Source organism: Limulus polyphemus, unplaced genomic scaffold, assembly GCF_000517525.1.
Source record: "Limulus polyphemus unplaced genomic scaffold, Limulus_polyphemus-2.1.2 Scaffold1499, whole genome shotgun sequence".
Taxonomy (NCBI): Eukaryota; Metazoa; Arthropoda; class Merostomata; order Xiphosura; family Limulidae; genus Limulus; species Limulus polyphemus.
In genome coordinates this window covers 200,661-223,090 of record NW_013667109.1, presented here as the reverse complement: position 1 = coordinate 223,090, position 22,430 = coordinate 200,661, and the positions used below count along the sequence as shown (strand labels likewise).

Genomic DNA, 22,430 nt, shown 5'->3' with positions numbered 1-22,430 from the left:
TTCCTTTTTCATCCCTCAAGGGTCCTACCCCATCCTAACATTTTGTTTACCCTTAATGTATTTAAAGAAATCCTTACTCTTAATTTTTACATATTCAGCCAACCTTTTCTCATACATCCTTTTTGATGTCCTAATTTCCTGTTTCACCAAATGTCTTGATCTGCTCTCATACCAGGTTTCATATAGTATTTTGGGCATAGATTACTATAAGAATTTTTCAGTTCCATTTTGCAGCTGCCTTGCCTGTATATGTTAATAGCTATAATTATTTTATAAAAATGACAGTACTAAACAAACAAATTGAAATTGAGTTGCTTAATTAATTTATAAACGAAGTATTTCCATATGCAAGTTTCTACTAAGTTTCTTTAATATGTTTTTTCAGACTTCCTCAATAGAAATTTTTCTGTGGATATTATGTCTGGAACAAAAAAAGGACTAAAAAACCCTTACTAATGCTTGTCTTTTTTGCAATAGCGTACACTAGTAAAATTCTCTCAAAATCTATTTATTTCAGTGTATAGCTATAATTTTAAGTAATTTTCTCCCATCAAGAAAACATTCACATGGCAAAATTTTTAAAACATGATTTGACAGGTTTTTACCAAATAAGCTGTGAAGTTTATAATATTGTAAGCATCAGTATTGACTTACTGAAAGTAGACAGGGTATTGATTGCTGTGCTGATTAAAATCCATCATTTGACTATTGGTGAAACGTACCAATTTTTTGTAACATATAAGAAATGTTGAGAGCGTTTATTGCAATATTTTACATTATTTCTGAGAAAGTGACTTCAAACAAGTTAAACCTTTATTTTTACTTCTTCATAAAACATCATACATACAACATTCAGAATGTGGATCAGAAATAAATGGTTAATGGTGTGTCGCTCTTCTTTGCAGTTGGTGGAGAGATAAGCCAAGTGTTTTCCATATTAAAGACAATTTCAAGGAAACTTGATTATTTGTTATAGTTTTTATGTCTATTATATTAGCTTAGTTTCAAAAAGCTCACTTTCTCCATGAATTATGAACAAATTGCTGATTAACAGTAATGACCATCTTTTTTTTTATATTAGAATTTTCAATAGAAATAAATTATACTCTCGTGCCAACTACGATACAATATAAAATTATATGTATTCATATGTAACACTCCTCCCTTCCGGGAGCACCTTAAATTTTGCAACAGCTTAAAGGGAAAAGTTCAGAGTATTCCACTTTATATATGATTTTGCTTAGAATATTTCCATGATTATTTTTTTTTGCTATACTGTCCCTTGATTATTCTTTTCCTTTAACTACCTAATGAAATCTTTTGAAGAATAATAATTATAACAAATATGTTTTTCACACTTGTTTACGGTTATTTCAAAATGAATTGACTACAACTGTTGCTCATACTGGCATTTACAAATATAGAAGAATATTGTATTTACGAATTGTGATGTTAACCATTAAAGTTTCCATGGTGTGCGCTTTCAAACATTGAAAAAAAAAAGCTTGTAGACATTTAAAATATTACACTTATTATATAAATATAGCTCTTTTTCCTCTACATATTAAAAATGTATGTACTGTATTTGTCACAGTTATCAAGAACATAAATAAAATATCATCGTGCTTTTAAATTATTTTGCATAAACCCCTTCTAAAGTTGTTTTATAACAAAGTGTTCAGAGAATACAATTAGTTGTAAAAAATGTCTGGGGTTTGATACCTTAAGGTAAGATACTGCAGATCTAAGGAAAATATAATATGGAAACAAGTTTATCATCTGTTCTAATAAAATAAGCTGCAAAATTAATTTAATCCTTGAATTTTTTGAATTTTGTACATGCAAACATTTGAAAGTATTTCTTATTAGTAGTACAATAGATTACTTAATATGAATTGTATGTTAATTTAAATCTTACGTATTTTATAAGATAATTTCATTTGCAAAGTGTAGTTTTGCATAACAAAAAAGGGGGTAAAAGTAGTATTGTAATTTTTGTATGAAATTATCTGTTTCAGGACCAGAAAAGTTGGAATGGGATAAAATGATGGTCAAGACTCCACAGGGTTATAGGTACCTCTGTCCATCATGTTTGAACAGTTATTCATCTTCTGATAGTTTGAGGATGCATCATTACTACAAACATAGGAAACAAGACCGTCACTATTGTAACTACTGTGGTAGAGGTTTTGTTAGAAGTGGTGACATGAAGCGCCACTCTTTAGGCTGTAAGATTCGGAGAGTTTATTGAATAAGGGTAAAATTTGTCAGGATTTTTAATAAATAGTTTTGTTTGAAAATGTACATATTGAATAGTTTGGTGTTCTGTTTGAAATTTTAAAAGCAAGGTTTTAATAAAGTTTTGGTGATTACTCCTTTCATTTTAAGGTTCCTTGATGGTCCTTACTGGCTGTAACTGTCAACACAAAAACACTTATTTGGAAGACATGCATACAACAAAAATATTCAAATCAGTCATTTAAAGTTGTCGTTAAATTAAATGAATGAGATATAATTTTATTTGGAACTAAACTGTATAACTTACACATGGCGTATCATACTTTATAGAAGGTTCACCCAGTATAAAAAATTTTTTATTTAATTTCACAACAGAAAATATTGAAAGTTCGACCTTCATTTGAGGACATTTCATATGAAGTGTTAAGTTGTGTGTCTTCCATCCCATAAACGTAAAGATGTAACAAAATATACAGTCTATAATCACTTCCTTCCAGGGTCATACCGTTACCAGTGGAAAGCCATGGCTATAACCACAGGGGCTGGACGAGAGTACATGTGCCCATCGTGCCGAAAAACATTCCACAATACTAATTCTTTGAGATGTCATCACCTAAAAGAGCATCGAACACCAACAAGATTTAGATGTCACTTATGTGGGAAAGGCTTCAAATGGAACTGTTACCTAAGGAATCATATGATTCATTGTAAAGGGCAAATGTGATGTTTTTTTTTGTTGTTGTTGTTTAATTTGTAAATATCTTAGCTGGTAAGAGATTAATAAAATAAAAAACAAGCATTACCAAAAAAGTGATCTGTAAACATGACAGAATTTAATCATTGTAAACTGGAAGATAACTTATGGTCGTTTTAAGGTTAAATGGTAACATTAAGAAGAACAAGTTAGATATAAAATCAGATTTATTTTTTAAGAAAACATTTTTTATTTGCAGAACTATAGTAATATTAAAGTATTATTTTATACTTCAAATCAATCTAAAATGGCTAAATTATAGAAATGAGAGGTAATACTCGTACATGCTATATTTTCAAATGTATTTTCCTTCCTGTGACCACTTTTGGAGCATTTTTCTGTATATATATGTTTATACATGTACGTACAAACAGAAGAAAATGTATCTTGAGCAAAGAGAAAGGAGAAAAGAAGTTATATGGTGTCATATTAAAACTTTTTTTTCACTTATTTGAAACACCTGCAACAAAATAAAATCTACTTTTTATAGATCGGTTAAAGTTTCTGGATAATACACATCTATGGTGCACTATAAGAAGTGTCCAGTGTTTGTTTTTATTTTAAGATATATTTGTGTATGTTTACGGTGTATCCACCCAACCAGATTATTATGACTCTTCATTACAGTGTCAGTAATGACTGATACTCAAAACAGGTGTTACGCTGTATAATATAATGCATGTAGCTAGGGTAGCTGTAACTAATGAGGTACAGTAATATTATATTAATGTTACCAAATAAGAGACCTATCACATTTAAGAGACGTTTTTGTACCCAGTATTATTTCCCTGATTAAAGAAGCTTTTGATGGTTAGATTTAGGGTTAACATACTTCTAGATACCGCACATCCTTTTGAGATGAGGCTATGTGTGTTTTCATTAACTTAGAGTTTAAATCAGTAAGGTATTAAGTGGCAGATTCCAATAAATACCATGTGTGTGTGTGTGCGTATATAATGACTACAGTTGAAATTCTGTAATAGATGGTTTTAAATTGTATTGTAGTGTGAAAGGATACATATGTAGATATATTTTATCAATTTGTGTTAGTATTAGTGATGGTCATACACATTAAACGGTTTGAAGTTTGTTTACAAACACTGACTGAAATAAGCCACTTCTTTTATTATGCATGTATACAAATGTTATGTGTCAAAGATGTATATAAGATGTACACTTTTATATACATTTTTATATTATTTTTATGTTTGAAACTAAGATTTCTCATTTTTTACCTTTAAAACGTATTCAATATATACATATTTTTAAATGCAAGGAGATAAGAAATATGTGCACAAAAATGATATTAACTGTACAAGCTTGAATTTTTTTTTACTGATTTGTGTATGATAGAATGTTACATAAAGTTTTTTTGTTTTTTTCCCCCTTTTAATTTTATGAAAAATTTGCATTTTTGTTGACATGTGTTTTTTATTTTAATCAGTTAATTAATATATGTACTTAATGTTGAAGTGGTATAATTGTTAGCTAAATGAGAATTTTCAGAAATTATGAATATTTTGTTTGTTTTATTAAACTAAGTGATGTTTGAATCTGATGTAAAGCACTTTATTTTGTTTTATTGAACCCAGAATTAATGATCTGTATAGTTAAAAGTTTTTTTTTAATAACAATGGGTGTTTTTGGCAAAACTAAAAAAATGTTTCAGTTTGTATAATAGTTTTAATATTTTGTGAAAAAAAAACGTTCAGATTTAAAGAAACATTCTGCTAATTTTTTAATTATGGTTTTTCTTTGCTGGACATTGCATTTCATACTGTCAGCCATAGCACTGTAAATTGAAGTAGAATTAGCAAAAACTTGAACATATTCTAGTTTTTTCCCAAGTTTTTACTTTTATTTTCATATATAAACAGATTACTTTGTGGAATACTTCTTTGTACACCCATGTTTATATCTTTTCACTGGAAAAAGTACTTTTGAATTTCCACAAATAATGGATCTTAAACACGTTTTCCATATCCTTCAGCACTATTAAATGGTTCTCTTATTTCCATGAATAATGGGTCTTAAACATGTTTTCCACATCCTTCAGCACTATTAAATGGTTCTCTTATTTCCATGAATAATGGATCTTAAACACGTTTTCCACATCCTTTAGCACTATTAAATAGTTCTCTTATTTCCATGAATAATGGGTCTTAAACACGTTTTCCACATCCTTCAACACTGTTAAATGGTTATCTTATTTCCGTGAATAATGGGTCTTAAACACGTTTTCCATATCCTTCAGCACTATTAAATGGTTATCTTATTTCCGTGAATAATGGATCTTAAACACGTTTTCCACATCCTTCAGCACTATTAAATGGTTCTCTTATTTCTATGAATAATGGGTCTTAAACACGTTTTCCACATCCTTCAACACTGTTAAATGGTTATTTTATTTCCGTGAATAATGGGTCTTAAACACGTTTTCCATATCCTTCAGCACTATTAAATGGTCCTCTAATACGAAGCATACTATTTCTCCTTTGCTAATAATATTAAAACTATGACCAGCAAGAGTAACAAAGTAACCTGTGAGAATTGAGGTGCCAAACATTATCAGACCAACCATCCTCATTCTTTCTTGTTAGCTACTATGTATAAAATAGTAGACTCATACATACACTGACTACAACACTAATAATTAAAGAAAACTAAAGTGTTAGGCATAGCTGGACACTAATACATTTTGTAATGAAGATACTGTTGAAATGGATATGCAAACATATTACCCTGGACAAGTTTTTATAGTAATAACATACATGGCAAAACTTTCATATGTGAGATATTTCTAAATATTAGCCCAACTAAACATACGAGAGATACCGTATTGCCCCTGATTAATGCACCTGTGGGCATTTCAAACCGCAAAGGTGTGCTAAGTATAATATTTGTATAGTTCCCAGATTCTATTTTTCACATGTGATTTGTTGATTTCAGTGTTAATAAGTGTATGCATTTTTTTCGTCTTTTTTTTTTTAAATTGGAATTTACGGTAATAAAAGTGGATTACTGTTGCTGTCAAAATTACAGTAATAAAGTAGATTACAGTAGAGGATTATATGTTGGATTACTGTTGCTCTCATACAAGGTAAGCTTTATAAAAGTACCAGAGGGGGTAGGTGATGATTAGAAAGGGGGCATTAATTAGGGTCAATATGGTAATTATTCTCAAAATTGCATTCTTTGCCTGATCATGCCGTTGTTTTTTTTATTTCGTTTTTCTCCGTTTTTTACTAAAGTTAAACTCGCGTTGTTTTTATGTTGAATTTTATTTCAAATATTTAATTAATTTATTAATAAAAATATGCTTAATTTTGCATTATTGACTCTACCCTAATTGCTCAAGCCCCACCCCCAAAAAAATTATGTTTATGTTTGAAATAGTGAAAATAATTTTAAATTTCATGGGGTTTAATTTTTTGAAAATATAGCTGTAAAAAATCGTTTATTTGATTGATAGTTTGGAAAATTTAAAACTTTTATTGAACAGGGTGTTTCAAAGAAATTGCATCAAAGTTATAGGTTATCGACTTCCACTCTGCAGGTCTGTTCATGAACATGACATTATCTTGGAGGATGCATACATTAATATTTTACCACATCTGTACAACACGAGCTCCTGTTCAAGGATGTCTGCCCGATTAAAGCATATTTGCATCTTATGTTCCTCCAATATGATGTAGTCTTGAAAGATTCACTTGTAACACACAGTTGTGAGAAAATTCACAAACAAATCCATTAGACACTTCATCTTTCTCATCCTGTATATCTCATATGGCAGATATGGTAAAACTCATACACTGACTTTCCATTATAGTATAATTATTACACAGCTGCAGAAAAGCAAACAATTATTATCAAGCAAAAAACAAGAATATCAAAAGTAGTGCATTGTGATTGTGTATACCTAGTAAAACAAGAATAATTAGGTGATAATTTTGCCACCTAATAAATTTGTAATATAATTGCATCAGTTTTGTAAGTTATTATGTACAAATACAAGCTTATTTCAAAAAATAAAGATTGGATTTACAATTACAATAAGCAAATTCTTGAAAATATTTTTTGAATAGTCAAAATTAGTTTGTATGTGGTATTTTTTATATTTCTTCTAATTTTGAATGCAGTTTGGTTGAATACTAAAACTTGTATTTGGTGTTTGAATGTAGAAAACAAGGGATGAGTAGTGTTTGTATATGTCCTGAATACACATACATTTGACATTCAGAAGTGTTTTACCTATAAAGGCTATATTCCACTGTATCAGTTACGGAAACCTTCTCCATGGACCCCTTTTATTGCATACTATAATAATTTTATTCAATGTCAAATAGTTTGTTCTTTTGTTTTAATTGAAGTATACACCTGAAACCTTCAGTAGAGAGATAATGCATATGAAAAATTTTGTACAAAAATAGTTTTGTATTGATACGAGTATAAATCATAAACAATAATATTTTAATAAAGTATTGTTTTACCACTAGGTCTAACAAGGTTTCATTGGATTGGGGGTCCAAGGATGTCTTGGCAAAATGTAGCCGTCACCACAGAAAATGGAGTACAGTACAAGTGCCCAGAATGTAGAAAGTTGTTTCGTTCAACCAACACCGTTAGGAATCACTATTTCTTTCAGCATAAGAGTCCAGTGGTTCAAAAATGTTTTCATTGTGGGAAGGAATTCAAACGTCTTATTCATCTGAAACGACATGCACAAAATTGCTATCGTTTATAATTGGTGCTTATTTATTTTCTAATCTATATATATTATATCTTATTTTATTTCTACTCATTATTCAGTAACGTAAACATGAAAGTTGTATTTATCTTTTCTTTCTGTGCATTTTTGTGTTAAATATATTGAACAATGTATTCACACTTCCAGAAAAATAAGAGAAAAATCTATAAATACAGAAAGTAGTTAAACATTTCCTTCATTATACAGTTTTGTTTTAACTAATATTATAGATTCATGAAAGTGTTTAGAAAATATTTTCAAAGTTTCTTGCTCACGTTATTTATTAGGCATACCTAAGAACAATAAAATCAGAATTATTATTATTATTAGAAAACTTATGTGCATTGTGTTTGTCTTTTCAGGATTTCTTATTTGACAATTATATCTAGAGGAAATTATTTAAGCTGAAGTTCAATTTAAAAAGTTATTAAATCTAAAAAAAATCCTACTTTGAGCTAGTATTAAGCTGAATAGAGAGTACTTTAGAAAGGCTCTTTAGGATAAGAATTGGTGTATAACATTAAATATATTTATTGAAATCAATTAGTACATTTTTTTTTTTATAACTCCGATATTTGTGTCAGTTAAAGTGATTTTAAAAAGTCCAGTTATCTTTATATATTTTTACCAAGCTTGTTGAACTTGAGGATATATATATAAGAAGTATGGATGTATGTTCTATTTTCTTGCTTAGGTAATGATGCCAAAAAAATATCAAAATATTCAGAATAATTAAAGAAAGGGAAATTTGGAGAGTTTTGGAATTCATACAGAGAAATAATTCAGTGTTATACATTAATTTCCCTAAAAGGAGGCCGAAGGCCACCTGGAGGGATCACCAAAGGGATGCTTAATGTTGCAATTTGTACTGTTGAATCAGGGGAAGAATTATACACTCTTAGGCTACAACACAGCATGACATATGAACTTCAAAAGCAAGAAATAAAAATATTGTTATTCTTAACTTTGGTTTTATGTATTCTTAAACAGAACACTTTTGGGGATCCTTTGGAAGTACATCTATTAAAATTGAGTACACTGTCAAATTTTTAAGCTAGAAAGTTGATTAACTGTGTACAGCACAATTTATGTTAACTTACCTAACAACCAAGTCTGGTATAATTGATTGATTATTATTGATCAGTTTTTATTTTGAAGTTGATATTAACAATGAGGATTAAACAGCCATCCATTTTGAGTAACATATCACCATGGATAAATAAGAGGCAATTCAGAAAGGTTTTGAAGAAGTATATTCCAGTTATTAGCTTTATAAAAACTTGGTTTTACTTACAGTTTCCTTAAAATACATAAACAGCAACATGATCAGTTTGTTAGTAGTACCAGAGAAAGAAAAGTTATTGTAGACTTTTGTGAGAGTGTTATATTCTTCACAATTCTTTTTCTGTAAGTTTCAGTATCATTTTTGTTTAAAAATATTTCTCTGATTATGTCTGTGTAATCCAGAATTTAAGCATTTTTTGTGTCCAGTAAATAAATCAAGAATGATGAAGATAAAGTATTTGAACAGTGTAATTAATAGGAGTCATATACATTTGATTAATTGAAATCGGTATTAATGTTTCATTGATAAATGTCTATAGTGTCACAAAGCTCAAAAGAAACAGTGAGGTGGAACATTTCTGTTATTGTTATCCTCATTGTAGAAAAAGCAGTACATATTGCTATGATACATAATTATGTAGAAATAAATAAGTGGAATAATATCACTTTAAAGTAAGAACTTTTATTGGGCAATGTTTTTTAACAATTGTCCTTTATCAATAAGTGTTTTGAACAATTGCCCTTTGTCAATAAGATAAGTGTTTTGAACAATTGCCCTTTGTCAATAAGATAAGTGTTTTTAACAATTGCCCTTTGTCAATAAGTGTTTTGAACAATTGCCCTTTGTCAATAAGTGTTTTGAACAATTGCTCTTCGTCATTAAGTGTTTTGAACAATTGCTCTTCGTCAATAAGATAAGTGTTTTGAACAATTGCTCTTCGTCAATGAGATAAGTGTTTTGAACAATTGCTTTTCATCAATAAGATAAGTGTTTTGAACAATTGCCCTTTGTCAATAAGATAAGTGGTTTGAACAATTGTTCTTCATCAATAAGATAAGTGGTTTGAACAATTGTTCTTCATCAATAAGATAAGTGTTTTTTTCATAGATGATATTATTCCATTTATATATTCTTGAATTTATATTACCACTGTCTTCATTTTGCAGTTATATAATTACATTGTACATTTTTGTATAAATTATTGAAAAATGTACATTATATTATGTGACAAAATTATGGTGTATTTTGATGTTTATGCTATATATATATTTCAAGTATTGGTACATTTATGTATTCAACTGACACGTCTTTATTATTCATTACATGTATTCAGCTTACACGTCTATATATATATTTCAAGTATTGGTACATTTATGTATTCAACTGACACGTCTTTATTATTCATTACATGTATTCAGCTTACACGTCTATATTATATATTCCAAGTTTATGTACATTTATGCATTCAGTTTACATTATGTAAAAGGAAAATTTGTTTATACATCTCCGTATATGACAGTGTCAATAGAGGTGGTTTAATTTTATTTTAATATAATTTTTTCATAAAGTTTTAGAAATGTGGAATAGATACACATTTTTGTATTTAAAGTTTTGGTGAGTTTTTTCCATTAAACTAGTACAGATTAATTCTTGTTATTGATTCCCGATATTAATTCTGATATACGTACTTGTTAGGTGCATCAAGGTTGCATTGGAGTGGTGGCCCAAGAATTTCCTGGCAGAATATGGCTGTTACAACCAGTAGTGGGATACAGTATCAATGTCCAGAATGTAGAAAACTGTTTCGCTCCACAAACACACTTAAAAACCATCATTTCTTTCAACATAAGAGCCAACAAGTCCTTATATGTTTTCATTGTGGAAAAGGATTTAAACGCCTTATTCATCTCCGAAGACATACACAAAATTGTTTTCGTAGTACTACCTGATATTTTCTTGTCGGAATCTGAAAAACCTACCTTCTCATTAAACTTTTTTTAGTTAAAAAAAAATGTTATATTATGCTTGGTTTCTTAGTGAATTTTGTTATTATTAAAACTTTTAAAAGTGGAACAGAATTTGCTTACTTGGTCATAAATTTTTTCGTTTGAAAAGAAATGTAAAGAATTTCTTGTATATTCTTTGTATATCAGACTATGTACCAACAATATTCCAATTAAAGAAGAATTTAAACTCTTTTTTTTTTAGCCTGTTCAGTTTTTCAAATGTTATAAAAATTACATTTTAAAATAATCATATACAACAGAATAACTACATGAAATTATTGTGTATTAAGTTACTTCTTGCTGGTTCATCTTGTGTAAGTATATTTTTTTAACCCCATTCTTTAATTTTTTAAAAGTTAATAAGGCCTCCTCTTGAAAGAATTGGATGAAAAAAGAAAAAGCTCTTTGATTTCTTTTTTTTTGGCTCATTTAAAAGCCAAATCAACTTTGAATGTAGTAAGGAATATTTGCATATATAATTACTGTGGAATGATTAATAAAAGTCATTTGGTTTAACTGCATTGTTAATGATGGCAGTCTGTACGTTTTTGAGTTTTTTTGCATACATGAGAAGGTAGAACTATACTATTTACATTTTGTCCTTAATTTTTTATAAAAAATAGTGCCTTTAGATTGTATGATTTTCCTGGTTAATCTTTGTTTATTAGAGACGTTTTTATTATTAAAAGAAAAACTTTTTAAAATGAAACATTTACTTAATTTGTCAGGAATGTTTTTGTTATATATATATATAACAATACATGCATACAATATTTCAATTAAAAAAAAATCTCTGTGAGATTACTGAAGCATTGTAGATGATGAAAAACATAATGTGTGTAATATTTGTAAACGAGGCCCATTTATTGATATCAGTATGCAGCTTGTAACATTATTATTTCAATAGCTTTTATGTTTGTGTTATTTATTATAACATTTATTAGCTTTGCCTTTGAGAATAAAGTTTTTTTTTACCAAGTATTATCAAATTAAGAATATTAATGCCTTAGGCAAGAGTTTCATAGTAAAATATGGTTGTCAGTACAGATAAGAGGATATAGTTCACCAAAGTCATGAGCTTTTTATTTTGTATGTACTCTTGAAAACTGTAACTACTTCTATAAGAAAATGGACAATCATCTGTTTCCACTGTGGAAGAGTACAGGTATTCTAATGTTCATTATCTCCTCAGAGGACCTGTACATAATTGTTAACATAATATCAGTTAAGAGGTTTGCTTATTCACAATTTTTCCTCAGAACTGATATGTTTTTATAATGTTTTTAATTACTTCAACTTCACTCTCTCATAGACAGTTTTTAATATTTTTTTCAGGTGAGAAGTAAAAAGGAATTTCAAATCATTTGTGTGGAAATTATTAAATATGAGATATGCTTACTAATCTGTAAGTTCATTTATAGATGGAAGTACTTACATCTGTTCTAAAAGAGCTTTGTATAGAATACATTTTAAAGATGAGGGATGGGGGAGTAATAAGAATTTTTTAAGTCCAGGTGATGTGGGGTAGAGTAATGCTAGATGCTCCCCTGATCTGATGGACAAGATTTATTGCTATTAAACTGTATTAAGTCTGACAATAATCGGGAATAACAAAGAGGCGAACAAAATCAAGTGATATGAAATCAATATTCATTGAGCTAAGATGGTATCTCTTATTCTGAATGTTAATTATACCATTTTATTACTTTAAGGGAAGATGCTGTAAAGATTATTAAATATACATATAAATGGTAAAAATATTTCAATAGACATTTTTGTATTATCATTCAGTCTACGGTGAATGCATCAAGAAATAGGTGAAACTTTAAGATTTGTTGTATTTCTCAGGATTAATCTGAGTCTAGTTTCCAGTCAGTGTCTAATACCCTCTGATAGTGACACCATTGTTTGAATGTTCTTTTATTCTGCTACCAGTTATTTGCGTGATGAAGCAGACTGATGTTTAAGTGAAACTAAGTATAATTGTAATAAACTTGTTCTGTGGTAATATATTGTGTGTTAATATTATTGCTAAGTTAGCGAAGCTATTTCATTATGTTTATAATACATATATATATATATGTGTGTGTGTGTGCGTGCAAAAGCTTGTCTCCTCTGGTATAGGACTTGGCATGATTTGGTGGTTAGGAAACTTGACCTGCAATGTGTGGGTCCTGTGTCAAAATCCCTGTTACCGAAAATGCGTGCCCTTTCAACTGTGAGGTTGTTATAATGTGATAGTCAAATCCACTGTTCATTAGTAAAAGAGTATCCCAAGAGTTGGCAGTGGGTGGTGTTGACCAGTTGTCTTCCCTCTAGTCTGTTGTTGCTAACTTAGGGATGGCTAGTGCAGATAACCTTTTAGTAGCTTTGTGGGGAATTCAAAATAAACCATTTGGTACAGTGTACTTGATTTCATACAGTACATACACTGCAAATTATTCATTTATTTTATAGATAAGAGAGTTTTTTTTTTATTCTTATAAACCTTTGTAGCTTAAGTAGTTAATTTAGGGAAATTTGAATTCATAATATATCAGTTTTTAGCTTTAAAAATAGTGTAAGTAATTGTTTATGTAAAACTAGATTACGTGCTTTAAGCTTTCCTTTATATTTTCTTTCTTTACTTTAATTGTTAGTTTATTCATGATACATGAGATTGGAGTTTCAAAAATTTATAGCTTTAAATTAAGCTGTTATTTCTAAGTTCACTGTGTTTTATGCTTTAGGTGATGATTAATTTGAAATTTGTACATTAACTCGTTTTTAAAGGATTGCCTGGAACTAATAAGTATATAGTGCATTATGTTCAGCTTTGAGAACTAGCCAGTCTTAACCTTGATCTGAGTTGTTGGTGTCAGATTTAGTTTATGCCAAAGAGGTGTGTACTGTACATAAAAGACTTAAGTGTGATAATAGTTATAAGAAATGATAACAAATATTTATAAAGATAAAATTCAAAAAAAAAATAATGGCAAAAGGTGGTGGGAAATAGAAAAATTGATAATATGAAATAATAGCGATATAGAGAAATTAAAGCACGAATAATACTAAAAATGTAAAGTAAGTTAATTATGAATTTAGTTTTGAAAATCTTTTCAGAAACATACAAAGGTCAACAATCCCAGGATCAAAATTGATGCCATTTGGTGTTAGAGAAAGCATACTTGGTTATTGTCTGAACCTTTTATTTTAATTATAGATTTTCCATTTCATATTATTATATTGTAGGTATTACATGTAGTATTTTGCAGTGAAATCCATGTGGATTTGATATGTTCATTTCTGAATTAATTAGTTTGCTCTGTCCACTTGAACATGTTCCTGGCTGTTAAAGTGTTTTGTGGTAGTCTGGGTTTTGTTTTATTTGCAAGTGAAGATCATTGAAGTCTAGATCCAGGAGTCTTGAGAGTGACCACCATATTTTGTGTATGATTTTAGTGTAACAAAACATCCATTTTTTGTTGATTGGGCCTTTATTTGTTTTAAATATCTCATCAGAATATTGTATGGTAAAATAACACAATATCAATTGTCATCCTAACATTAAAACAAAGCTTTGTATTTTGAATATGTTTAACATAATTTTTGTTCATCTGTGTCATTAACACTTGCTTCATGTTTTTTATAGCTTTGAGAAGTTTCTGGGCAATACAGGTAGGCCAAATGGCTAGGGTTACTGCAAGAGGAAAACCATTCTTTGCTAAATATATTTCACAGTGCTATTGACGCTTAAACTATATTTTGCCTCATTAAATACTCAACCATCTGTAGTTTTATGCACTTTGACCCCATAGTTTCTATAAGTTTTATAGTAATTTTACATATGTAAATACAGCTTGAAATAAGTAAAATGCATATTGTTGTTATTGAGAAAGATATTAATACTGAAAGTTAATGTTGTTTCTTATTTCTCAATTCTACTTTTATTTTAACTTTGAGTTCTTTATCTCTCTATTTCAAGATTTAATATTCTTAAGAATAATAAAGTTGTTAAAATGAAATTATATATATATATAATTATTATTATCATAACCTTTTTTAACTTTATTGTTGGTGTTAATTGATGCCACACATTTTTAGGGTGTTTTATTCTACGTCTACATAAACAAAATCACTGCTTGTATATTCTTTCAGAGTGCATCATTTCCTGTATCTCAACCTATTTCTTTGTTTTAGAAATACATGAATGAAGGAAACTGTGCAGAAAAAATGAAACATCCTGGTGTAGGATTTATATTCAGTTGACAAGAGTTTTTCAGAAGGCTTAAGTTTAATTACTTAGATTTTATGGGAAGGCTGTGTATTCCAAAATTTTGTATAACTATCATATGAATTACATTTTTTTATATTGAAGACTTAAAACATATTTTCAGAAAAGCATTTGTTCAGATGCTTTTATTTTTTATTTAGTTTATATATTTCTATAGTAGTCTTATTTTAGTCGTTTTCTTTTAAAATGAAAAATATACATCAGATAACAAAAAACAAAAGCTATATTTTCTTAAGTTTTTTTGTTGCATTTACAAAGATATGATCAAAGCTTAATCTTTTAGACTGAAATACAACTAACCCTAAAAATATTAATAAAAGTTTAAAAAAATTTTAACCACATGTAGGCAAAATGGAAATGAGTTACCTTGGACGGGAGATGTCATTTAACATTTGTAGAACCATATTTATGCAATGATTTCTTTTCAAAACTTTTCATTAGCTATGTGATTGATGTGGGTTATGTTTTTGAATTAGGTGGATCTCAAATAAAATTTATAATTAAGTTCAAACTCCCTATCAATAAATTCTTTATACCAACCTTACAAAATATATATAAAATAGGCTTCTCCAAGTCTGGTGGAGATTTAGGTTGAAACATGGTAGGTTTGTCTTTTCAAGCTTAAACTTCTAGAAGTGTAATATATATGTGTATGTGTCATTTGTTTGGTCAGTGCATAAAACATAAGATATTCGAAAAATTGTGTTAGATTAATTTGTGTGGAACATTCCTGCTTAGTAGAAATGCAGCTACATAAAGAGTTCAAAAGTGGCTGTATTTGTTTAATATAACTGTCCATGAGCAAGAAAACAATGATACTAGTGTCTTAAATTTTTGATGTATAATTTATTTGTATCCACACCTGACATTTTGTATTCTTATTGGTTATTATTATTTTTTATTAAATTGTCACCAATGTTTTTAGGTAAGAGACTGAAATGGTCATCCATGGCAGTGTACACAAGCTCTGGTCAACGCTGGCTTTGTAGTATATGCCTGAGAACTTTCTCTTCACCAAACTCTCTAAGGATGCATCATATGTACATGCATATCTGGCAGAAGACTCAGAAATGTAGCAAATGTGGTAAAGGATTTAAACGATCACAAGAACGTAACCAACATGAACAATCCTGTAAACAGTGGCTTTAGACAAGTGAACCTTCCTTCTGCTGTATTTTGACATTTGGTTATTTTATATTACAGTTAATACATAATCCTACCATATATTTCGGTTATCATTCTCCAAAGAATATAAAATGTTCATATGTTATAGGACTAGTTCAGACTTATTTTATATTAGAAATAAAAACTAGTCTGAAACTCTTCATATGAAGAAACTATTAAACTATAAAGCTTGTAATTGTTTTTGTTAAATGATTATAATTGTAAATCTTGTGTCATGTAAGATATACTCGGTTATAGTAATCTCTCTGTTACCCTTTTGTGTGAAATGTTAGGAACAGGTTTTTTTAGAATCAATCTAACCTCATAAAACCTCAGTAGCAGTAGGTTCTCATAAAATTTTGTTAACAAAAGTGTTCAAAGGAGTGTGCTGTAAATAGGTCCTTACTCCGTGCTTAAGTTTATCTGTACTTATGTCATTGTTTGGCCAGATAATGGCAAGTATGATACACTAACTGAAAGCTTGTCTTAAAGCTCAAACATGTTTTGTATTCACTAAATGTTTTTACATGTGTTTTAAGTATAAAAAAAATTCAGAACTTGACAAGTTTTTTGAAAGGCATGTTTAATTTCTTCACTGTCATGTTTTAGCCTGTTTTTTTTTCACCAAAATAAAACAGGTATACTGAAACTGGACTTAACAGCATATCTGCAGACACATTGATTGTATCTATAGATAAATTATGAATACATCCTAAACTTGAAGATTAAAAACAAAAACATCCTAACATGAGGCACAGGCTTCATTGTGTCTTCATTCTTTTGGTGTTTTTTAAATAATGATATATCTTTCTTATTAGAGCACATACCATAAGTAGTATGTCATAAGTATTATCAGTAATAATATGTCATTACTTCAGAATGAAATGGTCACTTATTTCATTCTGAACATAAATTTTCATGCAAGTACCACATCTGTGTTAATGTACATTAAGGTTGATAATTCTTACAGTTTTCATTAACCTTAAGCAATTTTTCTCATCTTATTATTACTACAAAAAATACCTATTTTATTCCCCTGTAAGGAATAAGGATTCGCCCCGTGAAATGCTCTGGATTTTGGAGCAAGCAAGATAGGTTATAGTCCATGCAGTACTATAAAATATTCCACATACTTTAAGCTGTGGGTGTTTTATAAGGGTAACAGTCAATCCATTAGCATGGATAGTAGGATAATGCAATCAGGAGTTCAAAGTTAGGGTTAGTGGCAGATAGCCTTGGTAACTGTGCCATAAATACAAAATATTGTAACATGGGTATTAGTAGGTATCATTTAAGCTTGCTTACTTTCACTCATGTTCAAGTATTCTTTTCTGTTTTTAGTGTTATTAACTCAAGCCACAACTTGTACTTACAATATAGACATGTAAATTTTGTTTCTCGAATGTGGTAATGAAGTTTCATATCAGCATTTAAAAAATCATGTGGTATGTGATGATCTATGAGCTTAATAATCAAAGTTTAAGAAAGATAAATAATCTTACTACAAGTTACAACTTTTATAATAATGAAGATTATTTTTTAGAACAGGTATGATGTTTTGATCACTGGTGCGATAATTTTCAAGTACACAAGTTTTAATGGTAAAGAAGGTTTTAGTATTTAAATCAACATTCAACAGTCTAAGTTGTTGAATGTCGATTTATATATATTATACATTAATTAATCAGTAAGTAAACTCAAAATTAAACTGTAAATAATCTTGTTATCTTAAGTTTTCAGCGTATTTCTTAATCTTCAAATTACTGACTTGTTTGTATATTGCCATGACTGGTGGGGTTCATACATATTGCATCTTATTAAGTAACTTTTTCTTGCCTGTTACTACATTAACTTAGGGTACCGTAGCAGTTATGGATTAGTGCAATTCATTGAAATACTGATGTTATTTTAGGGACACTTAAACAATGTAAATAACAAAGTCATGAACCCAAAAGCATTTGGTGCATAAGTAGTTTAGTAAAAAAAAAATGTTATTAAAAAGCCAGAATGATACATATAGGTAATTCTAGGCTTAATAATTTCCAAGCTGAATTATTTATTGTTTTTCAGATGCACATAAAGAACAGATGTTACCAACTAAAGCATTAAATACAGTTAGTTAGAATGGATATGCTATTTACATGTGTAAAATGGTTCACCTGTTGGTATATTTATGTATGGGCAGAATTTTCAAATTCTGTTTGTTGTGTATTAATAACACTGCCGGTCTCTTTATTTATGAGCAGTTTTTATTGTACCTACATACCCAGCGAGATATCTACTGACATTTAACAGCTTTAAACTATTTTTATTGACTGTCTTTGTGTCAAGTTCAACTTTTGCCTTATACTTCATATTCCTTACTGTGCCACTGTTTTGAATATTGATTATTGTCTTCAGTTTAAAATTTTCTATTGTTTGAAATACTCTGAATTTTCTTTGTATAAAAAGTAAAGCATTTAATTGACTTTGCTGTCAATTTAAGTTTTAGAAAAAGTTGATAAAACATTCCACTAAGAAGAAAATGATTCAAACCTTACTATGATGAGTTAATGAAAAGTATATACAAAACATAATATGCAGAAATAAAAGACAAGCATAGAGGAAACAAAAAGATATCTACTATTGTCTTAATTATGTGACTGTTAACATTTTGACTAAATCTCTTGGATATCTGTTCATTTTTAAACTTGTAGCCAATTTTGTTTATACTTGCATTTTTTGTAGCCTATTTAGACATATGTTTGATAATTTAGTGGTGGTAAAAGACAGGTTTTTGTCTGATGATTTCCAGTTTAAAGATTTTAATTGGTTTTAGCAGGTCTTTGTCATCTTATATCTAATGTTATTAGTCACTGTTATCTTTCTTCACATCTCTATTATCTGGAGTTTTTTGACTTTCAGAAATAATTATGGGCCAGATTTACTGGCAGGAAAAAAAAACCCTTGTCCCTTCTTTTTTAATTCTCTGTAAATCATGGCATAAAGGAAAAATTGGTGATCTTTTTTTTTCTTTTTTTTATTTATCAATTGGTTTATTCTACTTCTGTGTTTTCTGAAACATTTGTTATTTAGCAGTTTTGAAGATGATGGTTTTTTTAGAGAGTGGCTTCAACAAGAGTTTCACTCTAGTCTATTTTCTTATGATTAGCTGCATATGCAACTAACTTGGACTGCTCTTTAACTTGACGTTAAGCTACATTTATTTGACTTGTAAATAAATCTGCCTTCTTTTGTCAATCTATGTTTCTATCTCTTTGTTGTTTTTTTCTTTGTCTCATTTCTCTACAAGCAGATTTACTTGTAAGAGTATATCAATTTTTATTCCATTTGGTTATAATTATAGTCATGTAGGGGAGTCTTTAATTAGTGGTTTGATATTATTGTAACCCAACATTCATTAATTCTATCTCTTGGGGAGTTTTTCTTGATCAAAATTTTCTTTAACAGTTCAGTGTACTCTAACAATTCTAGTACTAACTTTTACATCCTTTTTGTTTGATCTGTGTGAATGTACTACCTTTTACATCCGTCTTGTTTGATCTTCTGTGTGAATGTACTACCTTTTACATCCTTCTTGTTTTTCTGTGTGAATGTACTACCTTTTACATCCTTCTTGTTTGATCTTCTGTGTGAATGTACTACGTTTTACGTCCTTCTTGTTTGATCTTCTGTGTGAATGTACTACGTTTTACGTCCTTCTTGTTTGATCTTCTGTGTGAATGTACTACCTTTTACATCCTTCTTGTTTGATCTTCTGTGTGAATGTACTACCTTTTACATCCTTCTTGTTTGATCTTCTGTGTGAATTATGTGTTTTTTCTCAGGATTTGTTTTACTCTTTCATATTAATATCTTACAACAAAAGTCCACTTGGAGAAAGGACGGATTTACTGGTCTTGGATCTATGTGTATTTAATAAGACTCAAACACGTTTTGCTCTGGTTGATTAAAATCACATCCATAATCACATTCTATTAATTTTCATACACTTCAGAAATTTAAAAAGTGACAGAATCTACATCTCTTCTTCTGGGTTTTCCACCTGTTGACTCAAATAGATGCTTAAACCACCAGTGAGCTCTGTTACTACCTAGCTTGTAATAGGTTTTTTTGTTTTGATTTTTCTTACTTGTTAAACCATTAGCATCTGCAGTATTTCAGTCGATTTCTTTCAGTGGTGAAATTCTCAAAAAAAAAGAAGTAGAGGTACTCGGCTGGGTGAAGTGGACCTGTTTTTTGAAAAAAAAAAAATTTTGTTAACATAAAAAATGACAATTTGAGTATCATGAATAAATGCTTTGTGATGGAACTGTGGAATGCATGTGCATCCAAAAACACAGCTCAAATAAGTCCTGGTACTAGTACTGACTTAAAGAATAAGTCCCAGTACTCAGTACCAGTGAGTAGCAGCAGAATTTGACCCCTGCTTTCATGGCTCCTATGAATCTGTTCTCGCCAAATACAATCTGTGGTTAATTTGCTGGTAATGATGGCTCTTTTCCTCTTAGAAGACCATTACTATATGTTGCATGAGTACGCTGTATGATCATACCATACTTGTTTTCCCATCTTGTCACTTCAACAATTCCTCGGCACCCGTGCACCACTTACAGGGAACTTGCATCTTTCTAGATGATTTAAGTGCAAGAAAAGTTCTCCTTTTTATTTTATTCTTTTTTTTCTAAAAGTTTCATTCTGTAATACATCACTGGCTTGATTAGTTTTTTGTATATCCTTTTGGTGAGGTTTCTTATGAGACATATGAATGATCTCACATCTCTCTACATGAATATTATTAGGCTTCTGTTCTTGTTTTATTTTTTCCATACTCATTCTTTCTAGTCATAGAAAATTTTTGTCAATGTTTTATCTTCTTTCTTAGGTTCAATTCTTTATATATATATATATATTTTTTTTTTCTAACAATGGACTTACAAACAGTCCTTTATAGCTACTTATGTCTTGACCAATTTTATCTTATGATTGAGTGTTATCTCTGTGAAGAAGATTTACATAAAGCACCTATGAAATCATTCATGGTTGAACTCCTGATTCAACCATATGTACAGCAAATGCCCATGGACAGTTTTCATTCCTGATCAGAATTAGGTAATTTTTTATAAAGCATCATTCTCAGATCTGTATTACAAGAATGTTTTGTTTCAGATGGAATTTTTCACGTCACCTGTCAGATCTGTTGTGATGAATAATGTAGTGGATATGCTGCTTAGCCTTGGGGTCCAATATGACATCTTCAACATCATGTCTTCTGACTTGTTTACAGGTTCTCTCAACTCAAACGTAACATGTTTTGTTGCAGTTAAGTTTTCTTTTCTCCTACTTAAGATGGAGGTTTTAACACTATTAAAGACCTCTTGTCAGTTTGAGAATCATATCTTCTGACCTTTGAACTTTGTATGTTTTTGTAATTATATGTGTGTGAATACAGCAGAAGCAAAGTAATTAACTACCTCTATGTACAAATATGCCTTTCTTTTCATCCTCGCTTTTGCTTGTTCTTTGTAAGACTGACCTCAAACTTTCACAAATCAATTACTGTTCTCAGTCATCTTGCTCAGGCAATGTTTGAATTGGATTATAAGTGGGGGAGGTGTTTGAAGAAGTTGAGAAAATTTGACAGTGACTGAGGTAATAAAATGAAGAGAATAAAAAATATGGTCATTGATGTTTTTAATGATATAGCTTACTGTATATCTTGCATAGTGTATTTGAACACCATTTGAATTCTGATCATTTGGAATTTATAGGTATATGTAATATTTATAAAACCTTCTACATGCAGATTTCAATTGGAAATCTCGAGAACGATGAAGTGCAATGCTATTCTTCTAGTGTAATCGCTTAACAATCGCTTGCTTTCTGTTGAGCTTAAACAATATATATATTGTTCCCACCATCTATTGTAGTGATGTTTTATCATTTTGAGAGTAAGGAGGAGGAGAATGGATATGTTATTTACATGTGTAAAATGGTTCACCTGTCAGTATATTTATGTATGGGCAGAATTTTCAAATTCTGTTTGTTGTGTATTAATAACACTGCAGTCAGTCTCTTCTACAGTTCTTGTGATCTGCAGACTCTCTGTTTTAACGGAAGGCTAGGACAGTAGAACATTTCATAGGAATACTTTACCAATGCCCAGAAAGTATTGGAAAGTG

The 22,430-nt window shown here is 29.6% G+C and overlaps 3 long non-coding RNA genes across 3 annotated transcripts in view; all 3 read left to right on the top strand.

Annotated features, from left to right (window-relative positions):
• LOC111086867 overlaps positions 1 to 2,945 on the top strand; it is a 7,736-nt gene extending 4,791 nt beyond the window's left edge. The window contains exon 3 of the long non-coding RNA XR_002611595.1: positions 2,019 to 2,945. This is a non-coding gene — a long non-coding RNA (uncharacterized LOC111086867). The remainder of the gene's footprint in view (positions 1 to 2,018) is intronic.
• LOC111086864 overlaps positions 1 to 22,430 on the top strand; it is a 97,652-nt gene that overhangs the window by 47,698 nt on the left and 27,524 nt on the right. The gene's annotated exons all lie outside the window — the stretch shown is intronic.
• The window catches only part of LOC111086866, a 9,523-nt gene continuing 2,470 nt past the window's right edge, over positions 15,378 to 22,430 (top strand). The window contains exons 1-2 of the long non-coding RNA XR_002611594.1: positions 15,378 to 16,255; positions 21,418 to 21,570. This is a non-coding gene — a long non-coding RNA (uncharacterized LOC111086866). The remainder of the gene's footprint in view (positions 16,256 to 21,417; positions 21,571 to 22,430) is intronic.